The sequence below is a fragment of the Canis lupus genome, chromosome 4, assembly GCF_011100685.1.
Source record: "Canis lupus familiaris isolate Mischka breed German Shepherd chromosome 4, alternate assembly UU_Cfam_GSD_1.0, whole genome shotgun sequence".
In the NCBI taxonomy this organism is placed as follows: domain Eukaryota; kingdom Metazoa; phylum Chordata; class Mammalia; order Carnivora; family Canidae; genus Canis; species Canis lupus.
In genome coordinates this window covers 2,123,887-2,151,817 of record NC_049225.1, presented here as the reverse complement: position 1 = coordinate 2,151,817, position 27,931 = coordinate 2,123,887, and the positions used below count along the sequence as shown (strand labels likewise).

Here is a 27,931-nt window from a genome sequence, read left to right as displayed (position 1 = left end):
TGCAGGGGACGATCCCAATCTTTTGGTATCGGTTCAGACCCGATTTGTGACCCAGTATGTGGTCTATTCTGGAGAAAGTTCCATGTGCACTTGAGAAGAATGTGTATTCAGTTGAGTTTGGATGTAAAGTTCTGTAGATATCTGTGAAATCCATCTGGTCCAGTGTATCATTTAAAGCTCTTGTTTCTTTGGAGATGTTGTGCTTAGAAGACCTATTGAGTATAGAAAGAGCTAGATTGAAGTCACCAAGTATAAGTGTATTATTATCCAAGTATTTCCTCACTTTGGTTATTAATTGATTTAAATATTTGGCAGCTCCCACATTCGGGGCATATATATTGAGAATTGTTAAGTCCTCTTGTTGGAGAGATCCTTTAAGTATGATATAGTGTCCCTCTTCATCTTTCACTATAGTCTTCGGGGTAAATTTTAGTTTATCTGATATAAGGATGGCTACCCCTGCTTTCTTTTGAGGACCATTTGAATGGTAAATGGTTCTCCAACCTTTTATTTTCAGGCTGTTGGTGTCCTTCTGTCTAAACTGAGTCTCTTGTAGACAGCAGAGATATGGGTCCTGCTTTTTAACCAGTCTGAAACCCTGTGCCTTTTGATGGGCTCATTAAGCCCGTTCACGTTCAGAGTTACTATTGAAAGGTATGAGTTTAGTGTCATCCTGATACCTATTTAGTCTTGTTTTTGTGGATTGTTCCTCTGAAGTTCTTCTTAAAGGGGAATTTTAAGAGTCCCCCTTAAAATTTCTTGCAGAGCTGGTCTGCAGGTCACATATTCTTTCAGTTCCTGCCTGTCTTGGAAGCTCTTTATCTCTCCTTCCATTTTGAATGAGAGCCTTGCTGGATAAAGTATTCTTGGTTGCATGTTCTTCTCATTTAGGACCCTGAATATATCCTGCCAGCCCTTTCTGGCCTGCCAGGTCTCTGTGGAGAGGTCTGCTGTTACCCTAATGCTCCTCCCCATAAAGGTCAGGGATTTCTTGTCTCTTGCTGCTTTAAGGATCTTCTCTTTATCTTTGGAATTTGCAAGCATAACTATTAAATGTCGAGGTGTTGAACGGTTTTTATTGATTTTAGGGGGGAATCTCTCTATTTCCTGTATCTGAATGCCTTTTTCACTTCCCAGATTCGGAAAGTTTTCAGCTAAGATTTGTTCAAATATATATTCTGGTCCTCTGTCCCTTTCGGCGCCCTCGGGAACCCGAATTAAACGTAGATTTTTCTTCCTCAGGCTGTCGTTTATTTCCCTTAATCTGTCTTCATGGTCTTTTAATTTTCTGTGTCATTTTTCCTCAGTTTCCCTCTTTGCCATCAACTTGTCTTCTATGTCACTCACTCGTTCTTCCACCTCGTTAACCCTCGTCGTTAGGACTTCTAGTTTGGATTGCATCTCATTCAATTGATTTTTAATTTCTGCCTGATTGGATCTAAATTCTGCAGTCATGAAGTCTCTTGAGTCCTTTATGCTTTTTTCTAGAGCCACCAGTAGCTGTATGATAGTGCTTCTGAATTGGCTTTCTGACATTGAATTGTAATCCAGATTTTGTAACTCTGTGGGAGAGAGGACTGTTTCTGATTCTTTCTTTTGAGGTGAGGTTTTCCTTCTAGTTATTTAGCTCAGTGCAGAGTGGCCAAAAACAAGTTGTATTGGGAAAAGGAGAAAAAGAGAGGAGAGAAAGATGGAAAGAAAAGAGAAAAAGAAAACAAAAAAGGAAGAAAAAATAAAAAAGAGAGAAGAAAAAGAGAAAGAAAAAAGGGGTGGCGGAAGCAAACAGAAATCAAAAAGCAAAAAAAGAAAAAAATAAAACGGGGATTGGGGGCGTATCTTGTGACTCTGTACTGTTTAAGTCCCTTGACTTCCCCTGTAACTTGTCCCTCTAGCTGGTCTTCTCGGGGAGGGGCCTGTTGTGCTGATTCTCAGGTGTTAGCACTTGGGGGAGCTGCTCTGCCCCCCGCCTGGTGCAGGGCTCAGTGGGGTTGTTTACCCCGTGAGGCCCCAGGAGGAACAACCACAGTGGCGGGGCCAGCTCTGCAGCCCTGGAGTCAGCTCCCGCAGTAGCTCCAGAGCTCTCCCTCTGCAGGGCCTGGAGCCTCCCGGGCGGGGCCACTGATCTGCTCAGCTCGCGGCAGGAGCGTCCTCGCTGTCCTGGGCCCTCCCGGCCTCTGCCTGTCCCGGGGGAGGCCGGATCCTGGGCTGTGTCCCGGCCCCTGTGCTCCGGGGCCTGAGCTGGTGGAGTCGCGCTCCAGCCCCGCAGCCCCCTCTGCGGAGCCGCCCCCGAGCCCCCCGAGCTGCTCCCGCCCCACAGCCCCCTCCGCGGAGCCGCCCCCGAGCCCCCCGAGCTGCTCCGGGTCCCGCCGTGCGCGCTGCAGCCCTTAGGGAGCTCGGCGCACTCTCCCGGAGCGCAGGTGTCTGTTAGTGTCCCCGGGAGCCCGAGGGCATCCCCGCCCTCCTGGGTCTTGCTCCACCTCCCCGCGAGCCCCTTTCCCCCGGGAAGGTCGGTGCAGCTCCTGCTCCTCCGGGACGGGGCTCTCCTGTCCTGGGGACACTCGCCCCGGCCTCAGCCCGGCTCCTCGCGGGCCCCTCCCCCTTGGAGGCCTTTTGTTTCTTTATTTCTTTTTCCCCGTCTTCCTACCTTGATAGAAGCGCGAACTCTTCTCACTGTAGCATTCCAGCTGGTCTCTCTTTAAATCTCAGGCCGAATTTTCAGGGTGATTTGAAGGTTATCTAGGTAATTTGGTGGAGACAGGTGACTTGGGGACCCTACTCTTCCGCCGTCTTGCCCCGCCTCCGAAAGTGAACCATTCTTGACCCATTGCTCTTCTCTACCCACGTCACTCTCATCCCAAGTAGTTGGTAACCCAACAGAGGTCGAAGGTCCCAGAATAATGGATTATAATGTTATATACCATAAGTAGTTCTCACGCATAGGAGCCAGGGAATGATGAAGCATGGACTGATAAGGTACAAAACGTGAAACTATCACATACTAAAGATGAGGAAACGTCAAAATAAGGACTTTTGATTGAGAGAGTGTTATATATTCCTTATCTCTCTAAAACCTCTTATATGAGTTTTATACCACAATTAATCATCAAGGTATGTTCAACAACATTCATAGATTCTTTCCTGTAAGCACACACTAACTATGTTCTGCCACAATATCTATATTTCTTCAAGTACAGAATGAGGGTGCCAGTCAGATCCCCATTGTTTCTTAACATTCCATTCTGGGCTCTCTTAGATAATTTCTACTAAAAGTAACACCCACACTGTTTAACAATTAGTTATCCCCCCAAATAAAAACTTCAAGTATTTCATACAAAATTAATCTCCTTGAACTTTATGGGCAACTAATATTCGATAAAGGAGGAAAGACTATCCATTGGAAGAAAGACAGTCTCTTCAATAAATGGTGCTGGGAAAATTGGACATCCACATGCAGAAGAATGAAACTAGACCACTCTCTTGCACCATACACAAAGATAAACTCAAAATGGATGAAAGATCTAAATGTGAGACAAGATTCCATCAAAATCCTAGAGAAGAACACAGGCAACACCCTTTTTGAACTCGGCCACAGTAACTTCTTGCAAGATACATCCACGAAGGCAAAAGAAACAAAAGCAAAAATGAACTATTGGGACTTCATCAAGATAAGAAGCTTTTGCACAGCAAAGGATACAGTCAACAAAACTCAAAGACAACCTACAGAATGGGAGAAGATATTTGCAAATGACCTATCAGATAAAGGGCTAGTTTCCAAGATCTATAAAGAACTTATCAAACTCAACACCAAAGAAACAAACAATCCAATCATGAAATGGGCAAAAGACATGAAGAGAAATCTCACAGAGGAAGACATAGACATGGCCAACCAGCACATGAGAAAATGCTCTGCATCACTTGCCATCAGGGAAATACAAATCAAAACCACAATGAGATACCACCTCACACCAGTGAGAATGGGGAAAATTAACAAGGCAGGAAACAACAAATGTTGGAGAGGATGCAGAGAAAAGGGAACCCTCTTACACTGTTGGTGGGAATGTGAACTGGTGCAGCCACTCTGGAAAACTGTGTGGAGGTTCCTCAAACAGTTAAAAATAGACCTGCCCTACGACCCAGCAATTGCACTGTTGGGGATTTACCCCAAAGATACAAATGCAATGAAACGCCGGGACACCTGCACCCCGATGTTTCTAGCAGCAATGGCCACGATAGCCAAACTGTGGAAGGAGCCTCGGTGTCCAACGAAAGATGAATGGATAAAGAAGATGTGGTTTATGTATACAATGGAATATTACTCAGCCATTAGAAATGACAAATACCCACCATTTGCTTCAACGTGGATGGAACTGGAGGGTATTATGCTGAGTGAAGTAAGCCAGTCGGAGAAGGACAAACATTATATCTTCTCATTCATTTGGGGAATATAAATAATAGTGAAAAGGAATATAAGGGAAGGGGGAAGAAATGTGTGGGAAATATCAGAAAGGGAGACAGAACGTAAAGACTGCTAACTCTGGGAAACGAACTAGGGGTGGTAGAAGGGGAGGAGGGCGGGGGGTGGGAGTGAATGGGTGACGGGCACTGGGGGTTATTCTGTATGTTAGTGAATTGAACACCAATAAAAAATAAATTAAAAAAACAAAAAACAAAAAACAAAACAAAAAAAAAACAAAACAAAACAAAAAAAATTAATCTCCTTTTTTAAAATGTCAGAATTAAATTAAAAATGTGTAAGGTTTTTCTCAGGTTGCACTCTGACTCTTATTCTATTCACAAAACACCTTCCAGAATATAATGTTAGTATCTCAAAATTTTTAGGATAATTATCCTTTCCAAGTCTATGTACTGCACATACAGTATAAATACATATTGAGGGATCCCTGGGTGGCGCAGCGGTTTAGCGCCTGCCTTTGGCCCAGGGCGTGATCCTGGAGACCTGGTATGGAGACACGTCGGGCTCCCGGTGTATGGAGCCTGCTTCTTCCTCTGCCTCTGTCTCTGCCTCTCTTTCTCTCTCTCTCTGTGACTATCATAAATAAATTAAAAATTTTAAAAAATTAATAAAAAAAATACATATTGAACCAAGGTTTGATGGACTCCTCTCAATCTTGTATGTCACAGGTATCCATTAATTACTCTTGAATACTTAGGTTCCCGTTCATTTGCTAAACGTTGGAAAAGCATATGGATACATTAAAGACTTTACTTTTTTGGGATGACTATTGGATATCCTAAGATAGTTAAGAGTACTTTATCCAATGCCTTTCTAAGCCTCTTGATTTGTTTTACTAGATTGGTACCTCTAACTAAGTTGGTATCTTTAACAATAGCAACAAAAAATCAATTTATTAGGTGCTTCTGATATTTAAGGATATTCTAGAAATGGCGCTAATTATTTTTGTTTCCATTTTTAACCCCCATCAAAATGCAGACCATTCTCCTTGGAGAATCTCTCCCAATATAAACAGGACTAGGGTAGAAGAGACACTCACCCCTTGTTGACTATGACCCTTGTTGATCTCATTTTCTGTTGTTTCATTTGTTCCAACTGGAAAAAAAAATTACGATCAGCCTGGAACTCAAAGGAAGATAATCACATAAGTGATTTAGGAAATCAAAATTGAACCAAAAATGAGATAGCACTACACACCCATCAGAATGACTAAAATTTAAAAATGTAACAATTCCAAATGCCATCTAAAATGAAAATTATAAGGAACAAATTATGAATACCTTTTAATTTGAAGATGAGAATGGAAAATAATATAACTCCTTTGGGAAAAATTAATTACTTTAAAGTTATACATACACGTACTATCTGTCCTGGTAATTCCACTTGTAAGTATTTACTCAGAGATACCGCATGTCTGCACAAAGATTCACACAATTGTTCACAGCAGTTTTATTCATAGTGACAAAAATTGGAAGCAATTAAAATTTCCATCAGCAGATGAATGGATAAATAATTGTGTTGGAATACTATTCAGCAACAAAAATTAACAATACTTATAGCCACTACAACATGAATCTTTAAAAAAATCTTGCTAAAATATTCTAGATACAAAGTAGAACCATTCATATGAAATTTAGAGGAGAAATAATTTATAATGGCAGAAATCAAATCTTTGGTTCCCTGTGCCTGGGGAAGTTAGGGGAATTAACTGACTTCAATGAAGCCCAAAAAATAGCTTTGTTAAAGTATTGGAAGTGCTTTATATCTTTCTGTGATGGTGATTATTCATGTATACATTGAAAAATGGATATTTTATTGTTTGCAAATTATGCCTAAAATGCATATACACTTATCTGAATTTCAAAGAAATAGCTGGCATTTCTGTCTGAAATTTTTGTACTGCTTTCCAGTCATCATCTTTAACAAAGAAAGAAGTGGAGCTGACCTACAAAATTCCATTGGTTTCTGGTGTACTACATGGTAGCTTGACAAGTCTATTAATATCCTCCCTTATAACCAATCTAAGATTATTTTTAAAAACATTTTGTGGAGGAAAATACACATTTTTTTTCTTTTTTACTTTAGATATTTTCTTCATTAAATGAGATTTTGGAAATAAGACAAAATGATTAAACCAATAATTAAAAATAGCTCTTCTTTTTTTAGTATAGAATTCTACCTTGATGGAGTCCAAAAGCTGTCCAATACCTCCAAACAGCATGAATTTAACCAGAAACTTAAACATATCATTATCATGGATAATGAGAAAAGCTTTTAGTTGAACACCATGATATTAGAAATTCTTATATTCCCTCAAAGAAACATAAATTAAAATAAAAACAAAAAAGAATATTAAGCTGGATAGATCTGTTTCTAAAACAGAAGCATTAATTGTATACAAATCTATTAAATATGATGTATACCATTATTATCAACATATGTCATTAACACTCACTCCCACAATATTATTAGGCCAGTTATTCCCCTACAGACTGAAAGATGGCAGACCTTTTTAGATTTTCTTCATTGATTTCTTCCCACTGCCCAGCACAGAGCCTGCCCATAGTAGGTAATCAACTAATATTTTGCAAATGAACAAATGGATGTAATGTAAGCTTTATTATTCTACACATTTAAAATCTTAAGGTATGATACTTCCATGAAGAGTATGATTTTAAATTTTACATGTTTTCTGATAATCATTTTATGTTTCAAAAGTATCTTTGGGTCTAGTAAATTTTATGCCAACACAACTAATCCTTGCATTTGACAAACAATTTTCCTGCATAAACAAATTGCAAAAGGAGGAAAGAAAAATAGAAAAAGAAATGTATAAGATAAATATATACTGTTTAACACATTCCAATAAAATGACTATCTTTTCCATATGCCTTAAAACTCTTACCCATTTGCTCCTCCTTTCCCATACTCACTCTTTCTGGAAAACCAGTTTCCTAAATGTCTTATTAATTATTCCCATGAATCTCTTTATGGCTACGTCACTTATCTTGTATCCTTAAATAATATATTGTTAGGCTTTGTATGCTCTTATACTTTATTGGAATGAAATTATATTGGATTTTTCTTTATAATATTTATCCACACTAATGCATTTATTGTATTCATTATCACTGCAATATAAAATTCCTTTGTACTGGGGTGCCTGGGTGGCTCAGTCAGCATCTGACTCTTGGTTTTAGCTCATGATCACAGGATGGTGAGTTCAAGCCCTGGTCTGAGCTCCTTGTTGAGTGTGACTATGCTTGAGATTTACTGCCTCTCTCTCTGCCCCTCTCCTCTCTTTAAAAATAAAATTTAAAAATTCTTTTGCATATTAATACACAACTTTTATCCCTCCTACTATGAGGAACAGTTACTTTGTTCCCAGGTTTTTGTCATTATAAATTATGCTATAATTTTGCTAATAAATACAGTGCTGGAACACTTTTTAAAAAAATCAAATATATATTAATTTTATTAAACAAATGTTAATTTATCAATTATCTATTCTGAGGGGTGGAACTGCTGGCTCATTTGGCATGTCAAAGTCCAAGTTTACTGGGATCTGCTCATCTATTTTCTGAAGCAACACAATTAACTTCTATGACCTCAGTGGACAAGAATATCTCTAACACCACATCATTGCTAGTACATGGTATATAGGACTTCTACATTTTTTTTTACATGTTGAATGCTAACTGGTGTCTTACAGAAGTTTTAATTTATATACCCAGTGAACTGTTTAGCTTTTCATTCCTATTGGATTTCCTTGAGTTTTTTGGATACTAAACATTTGGGAGCCACATAAGATGCAAATATCTTAGAATTTTGTTTCATCATGTTTCCACTGTCCTTTTGATGAGTAGAAATTCTTAAACTGAATGCAAAGAAATCTACCAATCTTCATTTCAGATTTTTTACTTTATCTTTTATAATTTTATGGTCATGCTTTTTACATTTGAGACTTAATGCAACATGGAATAGACTTGTGTGTGTCGTAAGAAGTAGGAATTCAATTTGGTTTCTTTCCATATGAATATTCAGATATCTCAGGCAAACAAATAGACCCTTGTTGTCCTACTGATGATACTTAATATTTGCTCTGGCAATCAGCTCTCCATATTTGCATGTATCTGCTTTGGGGTTCCATCTCATTGTATGGATAAATTGTCTCTACATTTATTATTTTTAAAGATTTTAAAAAATTTATTCATGATAGACAGAGAGAGGCAGAGACACAGGCAGAGGGAGAACCAGGTGCCTGTGAGGAGCCTGATGCCGGACTCAATCCCAGGACCCCAGGATCGTGACCTGAGCCAAAGGCAGACACTCAACCATTGAGCTACCTAGGTGCTCCTTGTCTCTACATTTATAACAAGAATTTTACTGCAGTAACATAAAAAAGAAATGTTAAAAAGAAAAGATTCTGACTAATGTAGCAAAATTGCTAATTGCACATAGAAAACTATGGGGAGAAAGTTTGTATTTATCTAATGTAGTTTTTTTTTACTTATAATATGTATGTCTATATATATATACACGTATATGTATGTCTTTCAGTGTGGATGTGTGATATATGTTGCTATGCAATATGCTTTTATCATTTGAAAATATATCTTGAAAAGACTTCAATTTTAAAATGTATAGATTTTTTTGCATTTTCCTGAGCAGCTGCATGGTTTTTCAGAGTATAGATTTTCTTTAAGCTTTTATTTGAATTCCGGTTACTTCACATACAGCATAATATTAGATACAGCTGTATAATATAGTGATTCAGCACTTCCCTACATCACCACATGCTCCTCAAAGCATGTGCAATCCTTAATCCCCAGCACCTATTTCACCCATCCCTACCCATCTCCCCTCTGATAACCATCAGTTTGTTTCCTACAGTTAAGAGTCTGTTTCTTGGTTTGCCTCTCTCTCTGTTTTTCTCCTTTGCTTGTTTTTTGTCTGTTTCTTACAGTCCACATATGAGTAAAATTAAATGGTATTTGTCTTTCTCTGATTGATTTATTTTGCTTCACATTATACTCTAGCTCCACCCACATCGTGGCAAATGGAAGATTTCATTCTTTTTTACAGCTGAGTAATATTCCATTATATATATAGATATACAGATATATATACCATATCTTTATCAACTCATCAATCAATGGACACTTAGGCTGTTTACATAAGTTGCCTATTATAGATAATGCCACTATAAACATCAGGGTGCATGTAACCCTTTGAATTAGTAGTTTTGCATTCTTTGGGTAAATACCTAATAGTGCAATTGCTGAATGGTAGAGTAGTTCTATTCTTAACTTAAAAAAAATTATTTTTGAGAAACCTCCATACTGTTTTCCAGAGTGGCTACACCAAGTTTGCATTCCTTCCAAGTGGATTCCTTTTTCTCCACATTCTTGCCAACACCTGTTGTTTCTTGTGTTATTGATTTTAGCCATTTCGACATGTATGAGTTGGTATCTTCTTGTAGTTTTGTTTTGTATTTCCCTGAAGATCAGCAATGTTGAGCATCTTTTCATGTGTCTGTTGCATGGTATAGATTTTCTATAATGTATTCAATCATTCACTTGCTTATGGACTTTTTTTCTATTTTTGTTTGGAAGGTCTCTTACCAACTATGATGCAGTAAGCGTCCTTATACAAACCTCTTTGTGCACAAATTAACGTTTATGGAGGGTGGTTTCCTACATACAGAATTACCATATCCAAAGACATACTGGTTTCTTTATTCTGGTAAGTAATTGTAAATTGACTTCTAAAATATTTTACCAATTCACACAGTCACCCACAAATTCCAATCTTTTGCCAGACTCTCATTTTTCTCTGTTTGAATACAATGAGTCTCTCCATTTGGAATCAATTTCTATAGTTATTACTGACTTGCTGTCTATATTGCAGGCATTTATCAGATTTTTTTATTGTAGTTTGCAAATGTGTTTCTCTTAGCCACTTTAATCGGTGTCTATATTTTGGTGTTCAATTCTACTGAAGATATGAGTATCTTTGTCAACAAGACAAGGCTCAAGGAGCAAAATGCCTCTGTGAAGATTTGTATACAGGTTTTCATGTGGACATAGTTTTCATTGATCTGGGATAGACACTTATGAGTGTGATTCCTAGGTTATATGGTAGCTACATGTTTTGCTTTATAAGAGGCTGCCAGGAATGCCCAGGTGGCTCAGTGGTTGGATGTCTGCCTTTTGCTCGGGGCGTGATCCTGCAGTCCTGGGATTGAGTCCTGCATGGAGTCTGCTTCTCCCTCTGCCTGTGTCTCTGCCTCTTTCTCTGTGTCTCTCATGAATAAATAAAAAAATATTAAAAAAAAAGAAACTGTCAAATAGGACCCCAGAGTGGCTGCACCATTTTACATTCCCACCAACAAACAATGTGGGATGCAGCTTTCTACATCCTCATCAGAAGTTAGTGTTATGACTGTTTTGTATTTTAGCTTTTTTGGTAGGTGGTATCACTCAATGGTATCATTGAGTTTTTAAATTTTTATTTTCTCAATGACTAATAATGGGAAACAATATTTTCATGTACTTATTTGCCATCTGGATATCCTCTTTGGAGAAATGTCATTCATGGTTTTTTGCTAATTTTCTATTTGGTATGTTTTTATGTTGAGTTTTGAGAGTTTTAAAAAAATATTCTAGATGCAAGTCCTTTGTCAGATATGTGCTCTACAAATATTCCTCCCAGTTTAGAGATTATTTTTAATCCTTTCGCATGGACTATCACAGAGCAAAATAACTGAATTTTGATGAGGAGCTATTTATCAACTTTTTATATTATAGGTTAAATGCCTCTAATAGTCAAATATTCATGTTTGGTTTTTAAAAAAGATTTTATTTATTTATTCATGAGAGATAGAGAGAGGCAGAGACATAGGCAGAGGGAGAAGCAGGCTCCATGCGAGAAGCCTGATGAAGGACTCGATCTCGGGACCGTGGGATCACAACCACAGCTGAAGGCAGATGCTCAACGCTGAGCCACCTGGGTGTCCCAATATTCATGCTTGTTATGAAAATTTTACTAAGTATATAATGCTAACCATATGTATTTGCCATCAGTTAATTTTAAGATATTTTCCCATTGTTTTCTTGAATCTGTCCTTTTGTTCCTAGAAGCTCTTAGAAATACCTCTTTATCCTTAATGTCCTTAAATTCATTACAATGCATCTAGAGATCTTTTTTATTTAAACAAATCTTGCTAAATGCTTGATAATTAATCAAAGAATTTATGAATTTATTGGGTTTTCTTGAATGTGTCTCTCCTCTATTCACTCATTTCCTCTAGAATACCTAATGGAAATCTGTTTCAGTTTTGGATTCTAACCTCCATATTTTACTTTTTGTTGCTATTCATATTTATATTTCATTGTTTTTCATAGAGCTAACATTCTCCATGCAGTCTTCCTAGCAAATTTGTATTTCATTTTGTCTCTTTGGCATATCAGTCCACTGATTATAGTTTTAATTTTTATGAAATCTTAGTGATTATTTCTCATGAATCTAAAACTTATTCTAAAGTCTCATCCTACTCATCTTGTTTCCTTGGATGTGGGATCATATACTTGTTTATTGATTTTGTGATTATTCTTCTTAGAAAGTAATTTGGGAAATTATGCATTCATTTAAGGAAGACACCATATACATCTCTGATGCTTATATTCCATTCTGTTTAAAGGAGGAGGAACAAATAGTACCTGACTATGCTAACAGCTGACTGGGTACCTTGATTGCTAGACCTCCAAATTCTTTTCCAGGTGTAAGGACAACTGCCCCATCTTTCTGACTCAAGCTCATGCACTCATGGCTCTTGTATCTGACTGCAGAGAGGATGTCCTACCAATGCAAACTGACACCAAGCATAGAGTGTAAGCTACATAGATAGTGTGACCACTTATTTGCTTTTTTTATTGCACCTTGGCTAATCATCTAGTCTTGGCTTCAAGTCACCATCCTGCCTCTCCTTGCTGGTCTTTCACTTCTGGGTAAATACATATGAAAGCACTTGTGCTGCCATTCCATGTTTTCCACCAGTACTTTCTTATGGGAAATAGTTTCGGGTTCCATTCCTTCAGTTAATTTCTTCTGATCTCAATTTTCCAAGTATACCTTAAAATTTCTGGTTCCTGATTCTTCTCTTTTTATTTTACAGCTTGGAGTGTGTGTGTGTGTGTGTGTGTGTAGTTTATTATTATATTGGGTTGTAATAGGAGCCAATAACATAAACTTAGTCTATCAACTTAGTTTACAGACTGTAGGTAAACATGGAAAATCTACTTTCAATTAAAAAAAAGACATTATTTACATATTCACACAGAGACAACAATTTAAACCTGTTATATCAAGAATACCTTTATATATGTGACTGTAAAGAGGATCAGGTTGACATTTGCCTGAGTTTGTAGCTGTCTGGCTAACTGACTTATCATGAGCATAAATCTTGCACAGCCCTGAGGGAATAAATGGGTAACAAATCCCATAACATTAAATTACAATATTTTTGAACATAAAACCATTTTTACAAAGAAAATCTCATATAGAGTCTCAACATCTAGATGCAAATGCAGAACACTAGGATTGAGACCAAAGAAAGAGGTGGGGAATTCTGGCAGGAGGTCTTCTCATTTGTACCAGGCATCACACCCCGAATCTCTTCTCAGTAATCCCTAGGCTCCAGAGGGCAGTTTGACATCGTTTCCCTTATACCTTCCAAGATTACAGTGATGATATATTGGCTTAAATACACAAACATTAAAAAATAAACCAGACGTATTTTCTTTCCAGAATTATTCTCCTGAATATTGCAATAACACTTTGCATTTGTTTTGTCTTTATTTTTTGTGAAGTCCAGACTTTTTTTTCTTAAACTTTTTTAAAAAATATTTTATTTATTTATTCATGAGAGACACAGAGAGAGAGAGAGAAAGAGGCAGAGACACAGACAGAGGGAGAAGCAGTCTCCATGCAGGAGGCCAATGTGGGATTCGATCCCGGGACTCCAGGATCATGCGGTAGGCCAAAGGCAGGCGCTAAACCACTGAGCCACCCAGGGATGCCCAAGTCCAGACTTTCATAGAGAATGAGTGTTTATTTTTTTTTTCTTCTTTCTCTTTTGAATTTTTTTATAGGTGTTCTTATCTTTACTAACAAGTCCCCAAGAGACAGAACTGGTAACATATTGAGTGCTAGCTAAAAATAGTAGTCTTGTATTCTTACCATAAAGTATGAATATTTTTTGAGTAGCCAAAAATGGGAAGAAGTTTCCTAGGCATTTAGTGTTCCTGATAAAGACTAGTAAAGATCTAGAGATAAAGGATATTCATTTATACTAAACTAAGTTGATATCTTAAAGTCATGAGTTTGAAATTTGAATACTATCTTTGAAGAGTGAAGGGGTTCAGGACAGAAGCTCCTCCCAAAGTGTGTCACTCTGGCCATCTGGTTTATTTTGAGTTGGGGAAGCTGAGATTCTGTGTACTCAAAAGAAACTTTTGCCCCTCCATTAAACACACAAGAGAATCTAAATTGGAGGTCTTTCCCAGAATAAGGGTTATTCACAGAGATAAATTTTATCTGCGTGACCCATCTGTATGGTAGGGCAAACATCTAATTACCAAATATTTGCTTTTCTTATCACCCTTTGAAGTGCATTCCTTTCCTCTGAAATCCCAGGCCCCTAACTCCTTCTCCTTGGAAAACAATGCCATATATTTGCCTGACCGTCCGGAAATTTCCATGTCTATGTGGACTCTCTGTACATACACCTATAAAATTTGATTTTCTCTTATTAATCTGTCTCATGTCAATTTAATTTTTATTCCAGCTAGAAAGACCTTTGAGAGACAAGAATTTTTGCTTCTCAAGAAGCTGAAAATTGGCATTCGTCAAAACACCAATAAATTGCTTCAGAAAAAGTTAAATATTTTTTAGGCAAAATGTATTTGAAAAGATACTATATCTGCCAGCATTGTAAATATGTTATTATTATAAACTTTAAATATTATATAAAGTATATAGCCATTAAAGAAGAGAAATATTACAATTGCCTTTTAAAATTACTTTTACTATATCTGCTCTTGCAACTTACTAATGTTCCCTTTCACTACAAAAGAATTTCAGTTAAAAAAAAAAAAGGAATTTCAGTTAACAATACCCAATGAATGTGACAAGGCTATCATCTTAACTTACAGACTGCATATGAACCTAGAAAACTATTCAGCTACAAAACATAATTGGAATGTTGGTACAAAGACAATAACTTAGTGTAGAGGTCTGTGCACTTTTTCTGGAAAAGGCCTGATAGTAAATATTTCAGGCTTCACAGGCTACATAGTCTCTGTCATAATTGCTCAGCTTCAGCCCTGCTGCTATAGCATTAAAGCCCCACAGGCAATTCACAAATCAATGACTATGACTGTGTAACAATAAAACTTTATCCACACAGACAGTGAGCTGAATCAGACCAGTGAGCTATGTTTTGCTGACCCGTGACACAGGGTATTTACTCAATTTTGCATGCAGTCAGTCATTCAACAAATATCTAATGAGCATCTATAACATTCCAAAATAGACAGATGAAAATATGTGAAATATTCCAAGCTTTAAATTGATTATAGTTTGGTATGAAATACAGAGGAAAAGTGACATAATAGATAAAGAGGAGCATAGGATATATGCTTCCATGGGATGTCAAGAGAAGAGAGAGCTTTTAACCACAACTGGTCAAAAGATAAAAGGAAGGAAGAAAATATTTGTAAACCATGTGCCAGATTCATAGGTAAGTCCACCTTTTCTACAGTTCCACTAGGCTTAGAAACTCGGTTCACACTGTAAGAATCCATTTGGCCAATTCAACCACAAAACATTAACTTATATGTGTGAGGTCTTACCTACAAGAATAACCCCTTTCACTAAGATTTCTAGGGCCCCACGATCAACTGCATCCAAGTGAAATGGTCCCTTCGGTTAAGACTCTTAAACTTACAATATTGTTTATTTGCTAGCTGGAGTAATGTTATTACTTGCTTGGGAATTATGCTTTCATATATCTTCTATATCTTACTCTTTTGTGTAAGGTAATCTTGTTCACACCTTATTTATATTTCTATTATGGCAGTTTCCATATCAACAACCACTTATTAGTTTATATATTTGTCTTCCCTTCAACTTTGATCTTTTCTTCTGCAAAAGATGGTTATTTCCTTGGTTCAGGTCCTGTAAGTTCTAAGTAAAAAAAAAGAAAAAAGAAAAGCAAAGAAAAACACTTTCAAACTCATGTAAGTAAAGGGAAAATTTCCTAGAATGACTTGTTTTTCAAAATGGAAAATAAAAGCTAAAAGTATCTCTGGGTTTTTTGAGGCCCTGGGACTAGGCCTGGAACTCAGTAAACCAAGACAGCTCCACCTCTGGGTATACAGGCTTGCTTCTTTTGTGTTTTACCACTACAAAATGTAGTGGTATTTTCTACACAGTAGAAAATAGTTGCCTTGGTTCATATTCCAGCAGGCATCAAATAAAATCACTGTCCTGAATCCAAATTCCTGAGATTGAGGATTTGCTTCCAGGTGAGGTTAGGAATCCAGCTCTGAGCCCTTCCTCCTTGCCAGAATAGCAAGGTTATATAAAGTACAAACAGACTATACACTCATCACTTTTGTCACAAAGGATTAGTTTTAAAAGAAAAGGGATTTAGGCCAAGAACAATACTTGAACTTTTTTTGTTTTTTTTTAATCTCCAGGGCTTTGTACAATGCCTGGAACACTGTAGCAATCCAGATTAGAAATGACTGCCTTGAACTAAGGCAGAAGCAATGGAGATGGTGGGTAGGATATTGGGTCATAAATATTTAAAAGGCAGGATAACAGAATTTGATGATTAGTAGGATGTGAGTCATGAAGATGGCTGAAATGAAGGGATAGTTTTATTTTATTTCAACAGAGAATCCTCTAAAGAGACAGAAAATTGCATGGTTTGCTCATTACAGTATAGAATTTTAAATTTTGTTAAATATTCTCTTGGTGAGTGAGATAAATGTACTCTGTAATGTAGAGCAACATGTGCTCATCTCTTTAGGGAGTCAAGTGATTGGACTAGGAAGAGATCCATTCTCTCCTTCCATCTCTTCCCCCCTCCCTGGGCCAGTTTTGCTCAGCAAGGGAAGCTTTTCCAGCTAGATGCAGAAACAGTATACAGGAGAATTTATAAATTATGGTAACCATAATTAAGCAAAGTAGAGGATGGAAGCACTAGCCCAGCTTCACAGCACACATTGATTTGTGTAGAAGTAGCTGAACAGTTTCTTGATTTGGCTGACAAATGCCCACTCCTTCAGGTACAGGGATAAACTGATTATCTACCACCTTTGCATCAGAACTTCTTTCCATGGGGCCTGAGTGGGATCATGGAGCTGCAGATTCATAAATCAGAGATTGTATTTAAGCCGTCTTTGGCACTGGATTTCCTGCTAAGAATCTAAACTGAATCCTTGTTTCTGAAAAGCAATTTTAAAAACTTCCATGAGAACGAAAGAACAATCATGGTTGGAAAAATTGTACTTTTTATCTGTGTGTGTGTGTGTACAGCTTGCCTGTGCAGTAAGCAGTGAGGTAAACCCAACACTGATCCCTTATTCCAATTCAGATTTATAGGTCAGGACAATGTAAGATCTCCCACCCACCAGTGCTCAGATCAGATCAAATGTGGATAAAGTCTTATTTGTCAGTAACTCAGGCACATCTTCCTATACACTATCCATGTCCATGTTCTGGGAAAGTACATAGGTGTAAGGGACCTTCATGGATGCCCTCTTCAGCATCAGCAAACAGAGGCTTTTGAATACCTGATGCCAACCTGGAAAGTACGCTCAGAAACAGAGCTTGAGATAATTCTGCTGTAGCATAATTGAGCACCTTCCCAACAAGAAATCATCTCTAGTGTGCCAACCAGAGCAGACAATATGATTTTTAAATTAAATCACCTAATACCTATTGCTTGGGGAAAATCACCCAAATGGCCCATGTAATTTGTCTCTGACAAATGCCACTATATTTAACTGTATGAAAGTTCTTTCCTAATGTCCAAACATATTGTTTATGTATTTATATTTGCATATGTTCCAAAAAAGTACAAAAATTGGTCAGGTTCCAGAAGAAAAGAGTGCCAAAGGCATTTTTTTTGTAATTTCAATTTCAATTTTTTTGTAATTTCAAAAAACAGGTTATTAAACATTAGTACACAAATCATAGCATAAATCCATGTATCTCTATATGTGTACCTTTCTCTATCTTCTTCATAATGGTATATGATGTTGAAAAAAGATATTGGGTTTTACATATTTCTGGAACATGGGTAAATTTTCAGCAATGTTATATACATTTATTTATCTGTATTTTTTTTGAGATTTTATTTATTTATTCATGAAAGGCACAGAGAGAGAGAGAGAGGCAGAGACATAGGCAGAGGGAGAAGCAGACTTCATGCAGGCAGCCTGACTCGGGACTCGATTCTGGGTCTCCAGGATCATGCCCTGGGCTGAAGGTGGCACTAAACTGCTGAGCCACCCAGGCTGCCCTATTTATCTGTATTGAAGTAATCAATCAAGGAGTCCATGAGACTGGTATAGCTCTAGTATCTTGGCAGCCTACTTAAGCTAATCAAAACATAAGCCAGAGTCAATTTCTATAAATGCTTCAAGGTTAAGAAATGAAAACTTCAGAAGAACAATCATAAACAGCCAACTGACTTTCCCAGATAAGACAGCTGCCTATGCTAGAGCCAATCACATAATTTCCTTGCTTTACTTTCATGTCTGCTTTATAAAAGCTGTTCACTGAGCTCCTGGGGGTGGAGTACACCTAAGCACTTTTGGATAGGCTTTGTCTCAATCAAATTGACATTTGTTCAAACAAACTCTTCAAAAATGTAATGTGCCTCAGTCTATCTTCTAACATCTGCAAAGGAAAAATTCTTTTAGGTTTCCTCTCCTCTCACTACTTTATTCACTTTTGATCACCAAATCTGGTAGTTTCTTCCTACACCAAGAAATCCCACACCAGGTGGGTGTCCAACAATGCAATTCAGGTGTGACACACTCTACCTGGAAATAACGTCATAGGGAGAGATTTGTCCCGTAGACTGTCACAGTCTCCCATCTTGGGTCCCAGTCCGGAAGTCCAGATTGTCACCGTGCTTCTGACCAACTGACTATAATTTGGAAGTTCCTATGACTCCCTCCTGCGGCCAATCCTTTGCCAAAGCCGCTCACAGAACTGCCTATTGAAGAGATGCATAGGGCAGTGCACGGGGGAAGGAGTGTGGAGCTTTCATACTCTTTCTGGGTACCCTCCTTTACCAGTACCCACACACGTTGACCAACCTGGATGTTCTGTGAACCCCATCTTTGTGTGTTTTTATGGAGGTTTATTATGTAGGCATCACTGATCAAGCACTGGCCTTTAGTGACTGATTAAACTTTCATCCCTTCTTTCCTCCCTAGGGGTCTGGACTGGGACTGAAAGTTCCAACCCCTAATCCAATGGTTGCCCAGGCATCCAGCCCCATCCTTCAGGGCTTTCCAAAGTCACCTCATTAACACAAATGCAATGTAGTTGAAAGGGGCTTATTATGAATAACAAAAGACTTTTATGGCTCTTATTGCCTAGGAAATTCCGAGGGTTTTTAGAGCTCTGCCAGAAGGGAATGAAGACTGAATATATATCTCTTATTAAAAGTCACAATATCTATCACATTACTCTTTCTGAAAATTTATTATTTCATGCATATTAATTGTTTGTATGTGTGCATCTGTTTTTGTGACAATAGCTCCTAGAGACTGATCCAATTTATTTAAATTTTTCAATTAGCTGATAATAGCAAGTTTTTATGGAAATAATAGTAATTATATTCTCTAAATGGACCTATTCTAAATTCAAATTAAGATAAAAACCGAGTGAGAACTACTTACTGAAAAAAAACTATCTTGCATTCTAGTAGTTCAATAACTAATTCATTTCACATTCAAAACATGTAAGCAACATAGTGCTATTTAAAATGTTTCTTTTATATTTTATGCCTTTATTATGAGGTAAATGTGTAATTACAATAGTGATGTACTAATTTTTGTGGCTCTCTTGAGCAAAATTAAATCAAGCCAGCCTGAAATAACACAAAAAAAATTAATTAGGGAATGATTTTATATAATCAATCTTATTATATTACTTTCAGGTACTACTGGGAATTGATGATGCAGGCAGGCTGAGTCTGAGGACCTAGAGAAGGGTCCTGTCAGAGCAGCCAAGAGGGTCCTTGGCTTCATGCAGATTAGAAATCAAACATGAGGGGACACCTGGGTGGCTCAGAGGTTGAGCGTCTACCTTTGGCTCAGGTTGTGATCCTGGAGTCCTAGGACTGAGTCCTGTGTCAGGCTCCCTATAGGGAGCCTGCTTCTCCAACTCTGCCTATGTCTCTGCCTCTCTCTGTATCTCTCATGAATAAATAAATAAAATCTTAAGAAAGAAATCAAAGGTGAGCAGGAAAAAGGTGAGTTTATCAAATAGTGTGAATGACAGAGTATAGTAGATGGAGTGTCTAGGAAACTCAAAAGAAAAAGAGAGTGAGTCTTATTGTCCCTTGGAGTTAGGGGTTTATACTGGATAGGGGTCCAGGGTATGTGTTCCTTTGGAAATCCAGGGTAAGTTCTGATCAAAGACAGGTGACAGATGACAGAATAATATGTATTATTTTATGAATCATTGAAGGTAGGGGGTGTTGATGCCAGCATCAGCCAAGGTTTGCTAGAAGCTAATGTCCTAGAGCATGTTTGGGATCCGGCTCTCCCTGATACTATCTGGTGTTTGGAGGCCTTGGAGAAACTCAGAGAATGATTAACTTTCTTACTTTCCCCTTTGGGGTCAGAATAGAGCTTCTATAGTTTTTACTCAGACACAAGGTGTAATATGGAACATGAATAAATAAGGCCTAGCAGGAAAACAGCCAAAATGGAGCCATTCCAGAATGGAGTCACTATGGCGTCCCTATCTCATCAGGAGTTCCCGAGTTTGAGAAGCTTTACTTAGGCTTTGAGCAAGGACCTGGACAAAGATTGTCACAGGAGTAAACTCTGAAAAGAACAGAAATATTAATTTATTTTTCCTTTATATTTATTTGTCCTGATAAAAGCAGGATATTCTATATAATTCATGTTGTTTGGTTTTTATTTTGTAGTAAATAGGAAATTTTATGTAACTAAAATAGAAGTGGTCATATAAATGAATGCGGGTTATTTGAAATTTTAAGTCAGTAAAGGGGCACCTGGCTGTTCAGTCAGTAGAGCATGAGACTTTTGATCTCAGGGTCATGAGTTTGAACCTCATGTCATGTTGGGCTTGGAGTCTACTTCAAAAGAAAAAGGAAAGAAAGATTGAAAGTTGGTAATTAGACGAATTAAATATTTTGTCACTCCTTTATTTTTCCTTTATCTAGACTAAATAATGTTGTTGTCCAAAATGGAAGATTGTCTTGTCTAATGGAGACCAGTAGAATAGAAGTTAATTCGAGGATAAATTTAACTCCCTATTTTATGGAAATCTTTTTCTAATCCATGCTTTATATTATATATATATGTCCCAATTTTGATGAATTCTTTTTAAAATTTAGATAATTTTAAACTTTGATAATATTTTTAAGACCCAAGCAATGAAGTATTGCCTAAATATGTGGTTTTTAACAAATGCTTTAACAAATATTTTAAAGTATTTTTAACAAATACTTTAAAAATATTAAGCAAAAAGTACTATTACAATGGCTACCAATCTTAATTTTTTTTCTTTTAGTAGAATTTTACTTTAATACAGAGTGAAAAAAAAATAAATAAACCCTAACAGTTTAAAATAAGTCAAACAACCACTCTACACAGATAAAACCTTCACAGAGGTCAAGTGAAGTAATCCAGAGCTAAAACTGAATTGTGCAGATTTTTGATGAAGTAACCAGTCATGTAACACAAACAAAAGTCAATTATTTACACAGTAGGCAAGCCCTCTAAGAAATGTGCCCCAAGAAGCATTAACCTATGTTTTTCTGTGTGTGCCAACCTGAAGACTTGCACATTTGTTAGATAATTTAACCCTTTTAACAGAATGTGATCTCTACCAGGAGGTAATGCTTTGGTACTATTCATTTAGGACTGCTCATCCTAAAACTTGACATTTCCCCAGAGAAGTTTTGACTCTGTTTTAGAAGTTTCGATATAGATTAAAATCTTTTATCAAATATCAACATGGAGGGAGGTGACACAGGATATAACATATACAGTCAGGTTACCTCTCTGTATATTTAAAGATTACTCCTTCAAAGTATTTGTGCCAGAGCTTAGTCTATCCTGCTTCATATTCAGTAGTACAGGTTTGAATCATCAGAACCTTGGCAAGACCTTATTTTTTTCAGAATTATTAACAACTACCTCTAAGGGCAAGTCCATGCTCCTGAGCTATGACAGATTTATTACCATGAAGGAAAACAAGGATAGCTGTCTTAAAAAATGCCCCAACCACTGCTTCTCAATATAGAAAGACTAAAACTACATACATTTATCATACAACAAATCCCATCTCTGTCCCCTGAAATTCCCCTAGTTTCATTCATTAGAAGGGGATTCAAAAAAAAAAAAAAAAGACTTAAAGAGCACTTTACAGCAGCATTCAGCTTTCCTATAAAATACTCAGCATCTTAAATATTATGTACACTTCTTTTTTTCTTTTAGTAAGCTAGACACTGGCTTCAGAGTTTGTGGAACTGGAGAAGAAATAACCCATTCAAAAGTATTCTAGAAATTGTCTTTTGGCAGAATAGCAGCAGATATTCAAGTTAAAAATAGGAGGGTTTTTGTTTCTTTATTTTCTTTCCAAAATTTAAATCATTTTTGTTCCCCTTCTGCCTAAACCTCAGTTACCACTCCTGAGTGGAGATGGGCCGAGGCTCTGGCCCCTGCTCCTCCGGCATCTCAGCAGCTGCTTTCTTATTGCTGCATCGAGGCTTGAATAGATGTATGTCAATGAGGACTTCCCCAAAACGGCCTTTATAGATAATCCCACAACATATTTTCGGTCTCTTCCAGTATGTGAGATCTAAATAGGAAAAAACTGGAGTTCTGTTAGAGCCAGAGGCCATCTCTGTGTCTGAGCCATCATCTGACTGGTTACTATAACAGGGAGATTGAGCTGGGGATGCACTTGTGGTGGTAGTATAAGCGTCAGAATTGTGACATTTAAATTCCTTCTCTAGTTTACTACTGACCTGGTTGCTTTTTATCCTGTTTCCAGATAGAGTTTTCATTTTCTTTGGTTTCAAAGTAGTCTTCAGACTGGGTCCTGCCCTTGCATCTACCACATGATTCCAGGTTTGTTTTTTTTTGTTTTGTTTTGTTTTGTTTTTAATCCTGCTGTCAATTTCTTCCATCTTTCCACAAGCAGGACACAGGCATTACAGATGTCTCCTGAATGAGTCTCATGCAACCAAAAACAGTTCTGGAAGTCCTTTTCATTGTGTTTACTGTCAGTGAATTGAGAATTGGAGGACTTAGCTCTGCAAATACAGCAGCCCTATATACTTTGGTACATCTTTGGCTTGTGAAAACCAAACATCTTTTCTTCTGGGCAATAGTCTTCAAAGTGGATTTCTCAACTCCGGCGACTCTTCACATCCATTCTTAAATTTAAAGTGATTGTGAGTGTCGCTAATTTCGCTAATTCCATGTTGCACTGGATAAGATGCAGAAAGTGGGAAGCTGTCTATGTTCAGACAGTCCCCCAAAGCCCCAGCGGTGCTACCTTATGACTAAACGTCCATTCTCCTGCCAGCTGACTACTCTTCCTCTGGTTTCCATTTCCTCCTCAGACTGAAGCTGGTTCCCAGAACCTCTGTTGGGCTCTCCAGACCCTCTGCATCTATCTACTGTTTGCAGTTCTGCTACAGAGCTAACTCATCCCAAATTGTCTAATAAGAAGTGATTGCCTGGCATATGGCTACAAGCAGGGTGAACTTTCATTCTACCCCAGGAATTGGGCAGATTTAGTTAGGATTAGAGAAGATGAAATTGGAAGGGGGTAGATGATTTAGAGGTAGGCAGTAGACTGTTGGAATGCTGGACCAGGAAAAAGTCATCAAAACTAATTTGTAATCAATAATCTTAGACACGATCATTGTAAGAATGGTTCAGAAGATCAGCATAGCTAGAAGAAGGAGGAGGAGAAGAAGAAAAAGGAAGAGGAGGAGAGGGAGAAAGAGCTGGAGCTAGAGAGAAAGGAAGAGGGGAGGAGAAGATAGAAGAGAAGGAGGAAAAGTATTGAGTGTTCTCTCTGTGCCAGATATTCTTCTAGGCTCTGAGCATTGCATAAATTATTCAATTTGAAAAACAAATAAGCATGCAAACAAAGAGAAAATATCCATGACATACTATTTTATTCTCACTATTCACCCAAAAGAGTGCATAGTGGAAACACGGTCCCAAGTTGTTGCAACATCCGATAAACCTTGTCCAAACACAGCCAAGAAGCATATTCCTTACGATCCAAACCAAAGTATAGTTAATTCTTTAGCAAACCTGGGCTGTTGGTTAAGTGCTTAGAGAGATATTGAGGGACATTCACATGCATTGTTGGATTCCAAAGAAATGAAGTGGGGGTGTTGCACAACAAGCACCAGGGTGGACAAGAAGCCTTGCTTTGCCACTAAATGAGCAACACTGCCTCTAGCAAGTGTGTCCTTAGTTCCCCACTGGCCTAATCCCTGGCTGGTCTTCCAGGTACAAGAAACTGTAACCCCTGAATTAGCTACGTGAATAACTGATAGTTTATGAAATCTTACAAAATTATTTCTGATGCTTACAAGGTTTTGTTTGTTTATTTTTTGCATCATCAGATCTCAGTTACGTTTAGGCAATGAGTAAACACTTGGCAGTTTATAAAAACATGAAGTGAGGACTACCTTTTGCTGAATCTCACTAGTGTGGTTTCAGGGTAAAAATGGTGTGAGCATGCTGATTACCCTGGGTGAAGAATTGGCATTTTTGAGTTTCAAGAAACTTTACTGTTCTCAAAAAAGATTGGGACTAATGCCAGCTTTTGCAGATGGGTCACGTTATTACATACTAAAACAGAAAGCAGCTGTGTGCTTTAATAGAATAATTTCAGACAATTTTCCTTGAAAAAGATGCATAGAAGTAAGGTGTCCATCACTTCATGCTTTTGCCACTTAGTTTTCTTTTTTTGAAGACAAGGTAGCCTGCAGACATTTGACCCATGTGGCATTTTTATTTTTATTTATTTTTTTAAAAAGATCTTGTTTACTCATAAGAGACACAGAAAGAGAGGCAGAGACATAGGCAGAGGGAGAAGCAGGCTCCCTGAGACAAGCCTGATATGAGACTTGATCCCAGGACCCCAGGATCATGACCTGAGCCAAAAGCAGACACTCAACCACTGAGCCACCCAGGTGTCCTGGCATTTTTATTTTTAATCTAGATATTTCAAATAGAAATATTAATTTTGGGGTCCTCTGGAAGGGTCAGCAAATACCCAAAGTAGAATATTTTGGACTCACTTTCATATATGGCTACAGTCAACCAGAACTGAGAAACCCTGCTCTCTTTAAAAGGGACATGTGCTCCCCAGGTTTGGCATTGACTTTTAATCATTATCTGATTCTGTTAGACAAAACCAAATTAGTGACGTTTACCAGACAGCAGTGGGGAGTTAACATTTATATTTTTTGCTTTTGTGTGACATTATTATTGTGCATTTGCCATATAAACATACTGATTAACATATTTTACAATATTTTTCATGCCAAGAGATTTAATAAAATTTGACAGTGTATGATCTCAAAGTGTTTCCTTCCTGTAAATTAGCTACCCATTACATGATAATAAGAGTAACTGAGGTTATGCAAATATCATGAAGTTTCATAACACATTAGGTGCTTCATAATATTTATGGGGAATCAATAGAAGAATATTTTATTCAAAGTATCTGGTGTGCTATAAGAAATTTCTTTGAACTTTAAAGTTGGTCGAATAATCGAAGCACATGTTTTCATGCCGAATACTACCTCATGCAGATGTTAGTGCTATGGTCAGGTATGTCATCTTGAGGAAGTACCCATGAACTACATCACATCCGCAGGCAAAAATAGCATATATTGAATTCAAGTGCTTAACTGCAGATGTGGCTGTCCTACCTTAGTGGCTGGGCTTTGTGAATGGCTCTGGTCTCTTGGTAGAACCAGCAGTCTGTCTGTAATACTGAGTCAGTGAGGAACTGCTGTACTAACCAGAACAAGGTCTGACCTGGTTGATTGGCTCATGTGTCAGGTTCATGTGTCCTCACCTGGAGGACTTTGAAGTTGGGAGGGGGGTAGGTAAGTATCTAAGGGATTTGGAAGCAAGGTTTCCAGGCCCTTGAGGGGGCTAGCTATTGTCGGGAAAAGGTCATTTATTTCTGCCTAATAAAATCCTAGTCCTGAGAACTTTCAGATGTAAAACGGTGGGTTGTATGCTTGCTTGGGGGATGGTAGCCAACATGGGAGCATAGAGATAAAAGGAAGTTTGCAGGGGAATTTTTTAAAAAGATTTTTATTTATTCATTCATGAGCGACACACAGAGAGAGGCAGAGACACAGGCAGAGGGAGAAGCAGGCTCCATGCAGGGAGCTCGAGGTGGGACTTGATCCCCAGACTCCAGGATCGCGCCCTGGGCCGAAGGCAGGCGCTAAACCGCTGAGCCACCCAGGGATCCCCCAGGAATTTTTATATATATTAAAGTAGACTTACAGGATCCTGGGGGTTGGGCTAAGATTGCTTTTTGCTCTTAGCAAAGTATCAATATTGAGGCAGCTGAGCTCCTAAAGGAAGGTTACTCTGCCTGTTTCAAGGACTTGGCAATGGACTGTAGGCAGTGAGGAAATTTAATTTTTCTGTTGCCTTTGTTTCCCACATCAGAGAGGACACACAACATCACAGTTTCAGGTGTACAGCATAGTGATTTGATAAGTTTATACATTATGCTACACTCCCAAGTGTAGCTACCATCTGTCACCATACAGGGTTGTTAGAGTAGCATTGACTGTGTTTCCTATGCTGTATCTTTTGCATTCCTGTGACTTACTCATTTCATAAGTGGAAGCCTGTATCTCTCACTTCCCTGTAGCAATCTTCAGCTTGTTCTCTATATTTACAGCGCTGATTCAGCTTTTTGTTTATTTATTCCTTTGGTTTCTAGATCTGGAAAGATAGGTTAGTGTCTCCCTTCACCAGAAACAAAAGTATCAACGGGAAGTTGGAGAGTACAGATCAAGGGGATTTACTTGTTATAACTGTACAAATAAAATTAGCTAACAATAGTGGGAACCATTCAAACTGGTTAATTAACTATAGTACTGTTACCTGCTAACCAAGCAGCTATGACTTTAACTTTTATTTTCATGATAATGAATCCTATGATTACATTGTGTGTGTTTATACAAATTTCATTTTGTTATGGTATTCTCTTGAGGTAGATCATATCTTTTTTTAAAAGGTTTTATTTATTTATTTGACAGAGAGAAAGAAAGAGAGCACAAGCAGGGGGAGTGGTAGGCAGAGGAAGAAGGAGAAGCAGACTCTCCCCGGAGCAAAAAGCTTGAAGCGGGGCTCCGTCCCAGGACTCTGACATCATGACCTGAGCTGAAGGCAGGCAGTTAAACAGCTGGACCACCCAGACGCCCCTAAGTAGATCATATCTTTAAAGAAATTTCAAATTTAGAAAAACACCATTTCAAACACAGCATTCATTAACTGTTTAATCAGTGAATGCCTATTACATACTCACATAGTAGTAAGTCCTTCTGACTTGATCTAAACCTTAAGAATTGTTGTTTCTCATTTTTTTTGTTCTTTCTTTGTCTCTCTTTCTTTTTCTTTTCTTTTCTTTCTTTCTTTTCTTTTCTTTTCTTTCTTTTTTTTTTTTTTTTGACAGAGAGAGAGAGGGAGGGAGAGCAAGCATGCAAATAGGAAGGGTCAGAGGGAGAGGGAGAGAGAGAATCACAGGCAGGCTCTACACTCAGTGTGGAGTCCAATGTGGGGCTTGATCCTATGAACCCAAGATCATGACCTGAGCCAAAAATCAAGAGTTGGACACTCAACTGACTGAGTTACCCAGGTGCCCTACCTTTTTCTCTTTTTGTTCTATACACTTGGATGCTCTTATCACATATGGCTTTAAAAATAACCTATGTACTGATGACACTATGTGCATCTCAGTTGTAACCAGAAAGATTCAAAGAAATTTATTGACTTTAATGATTATTTTGGAAAATGAGTATGTCAGAATGTATCCATACTAAAACCCCATTGATTATCATGTAGCATAAAATGATCTATACTTTATCTCGGGCTCATGTGT

The 27,931-nt window shown here is 37.8% G+C and overlaps 1 long non-coding RNA gene and 1 pseudogene across 14 annotated transcripts in view; one reads left to right on the top strand and one right to left on the bottom strand.

Moving 5' to 3' along the window:
• Positions 1–27,931, top strand: part of LOC102151819 — a 125,287-nt gene that overhangs the window by 35,842 nt on the left and 61,514 nt on the right. For 7 of the 14 annotated variants that reach the window (XR_005357712.1, XR_005357711.1, XR_005357722.1 and 4 more), the window contains 2 exons: positions 10,090–10,219; positions 12,256–12,366. The exons of 1 other annotated variant lie outside the window; for it this stretch is intronic. This is a non-coding gene — a long non-coding RNA (uncharacterized LOC102151819). Of the gene's footprint in view, positions 1–10,089; positions 10,220–12,255; positions 12,367–14,321; positions 14,459–27,089; positions 27,433–27,931 lie in introns of those variants that run through there. 6 more of the 14 variants (XR_005357715.1, XR_005357714.1, XR_005357709.1 and 3 more) reach the window with 5 other exon arrangements.
• On the bottom strand, positions 22,443–23,149 carry LOC119871431 (annotated as a pseudogene).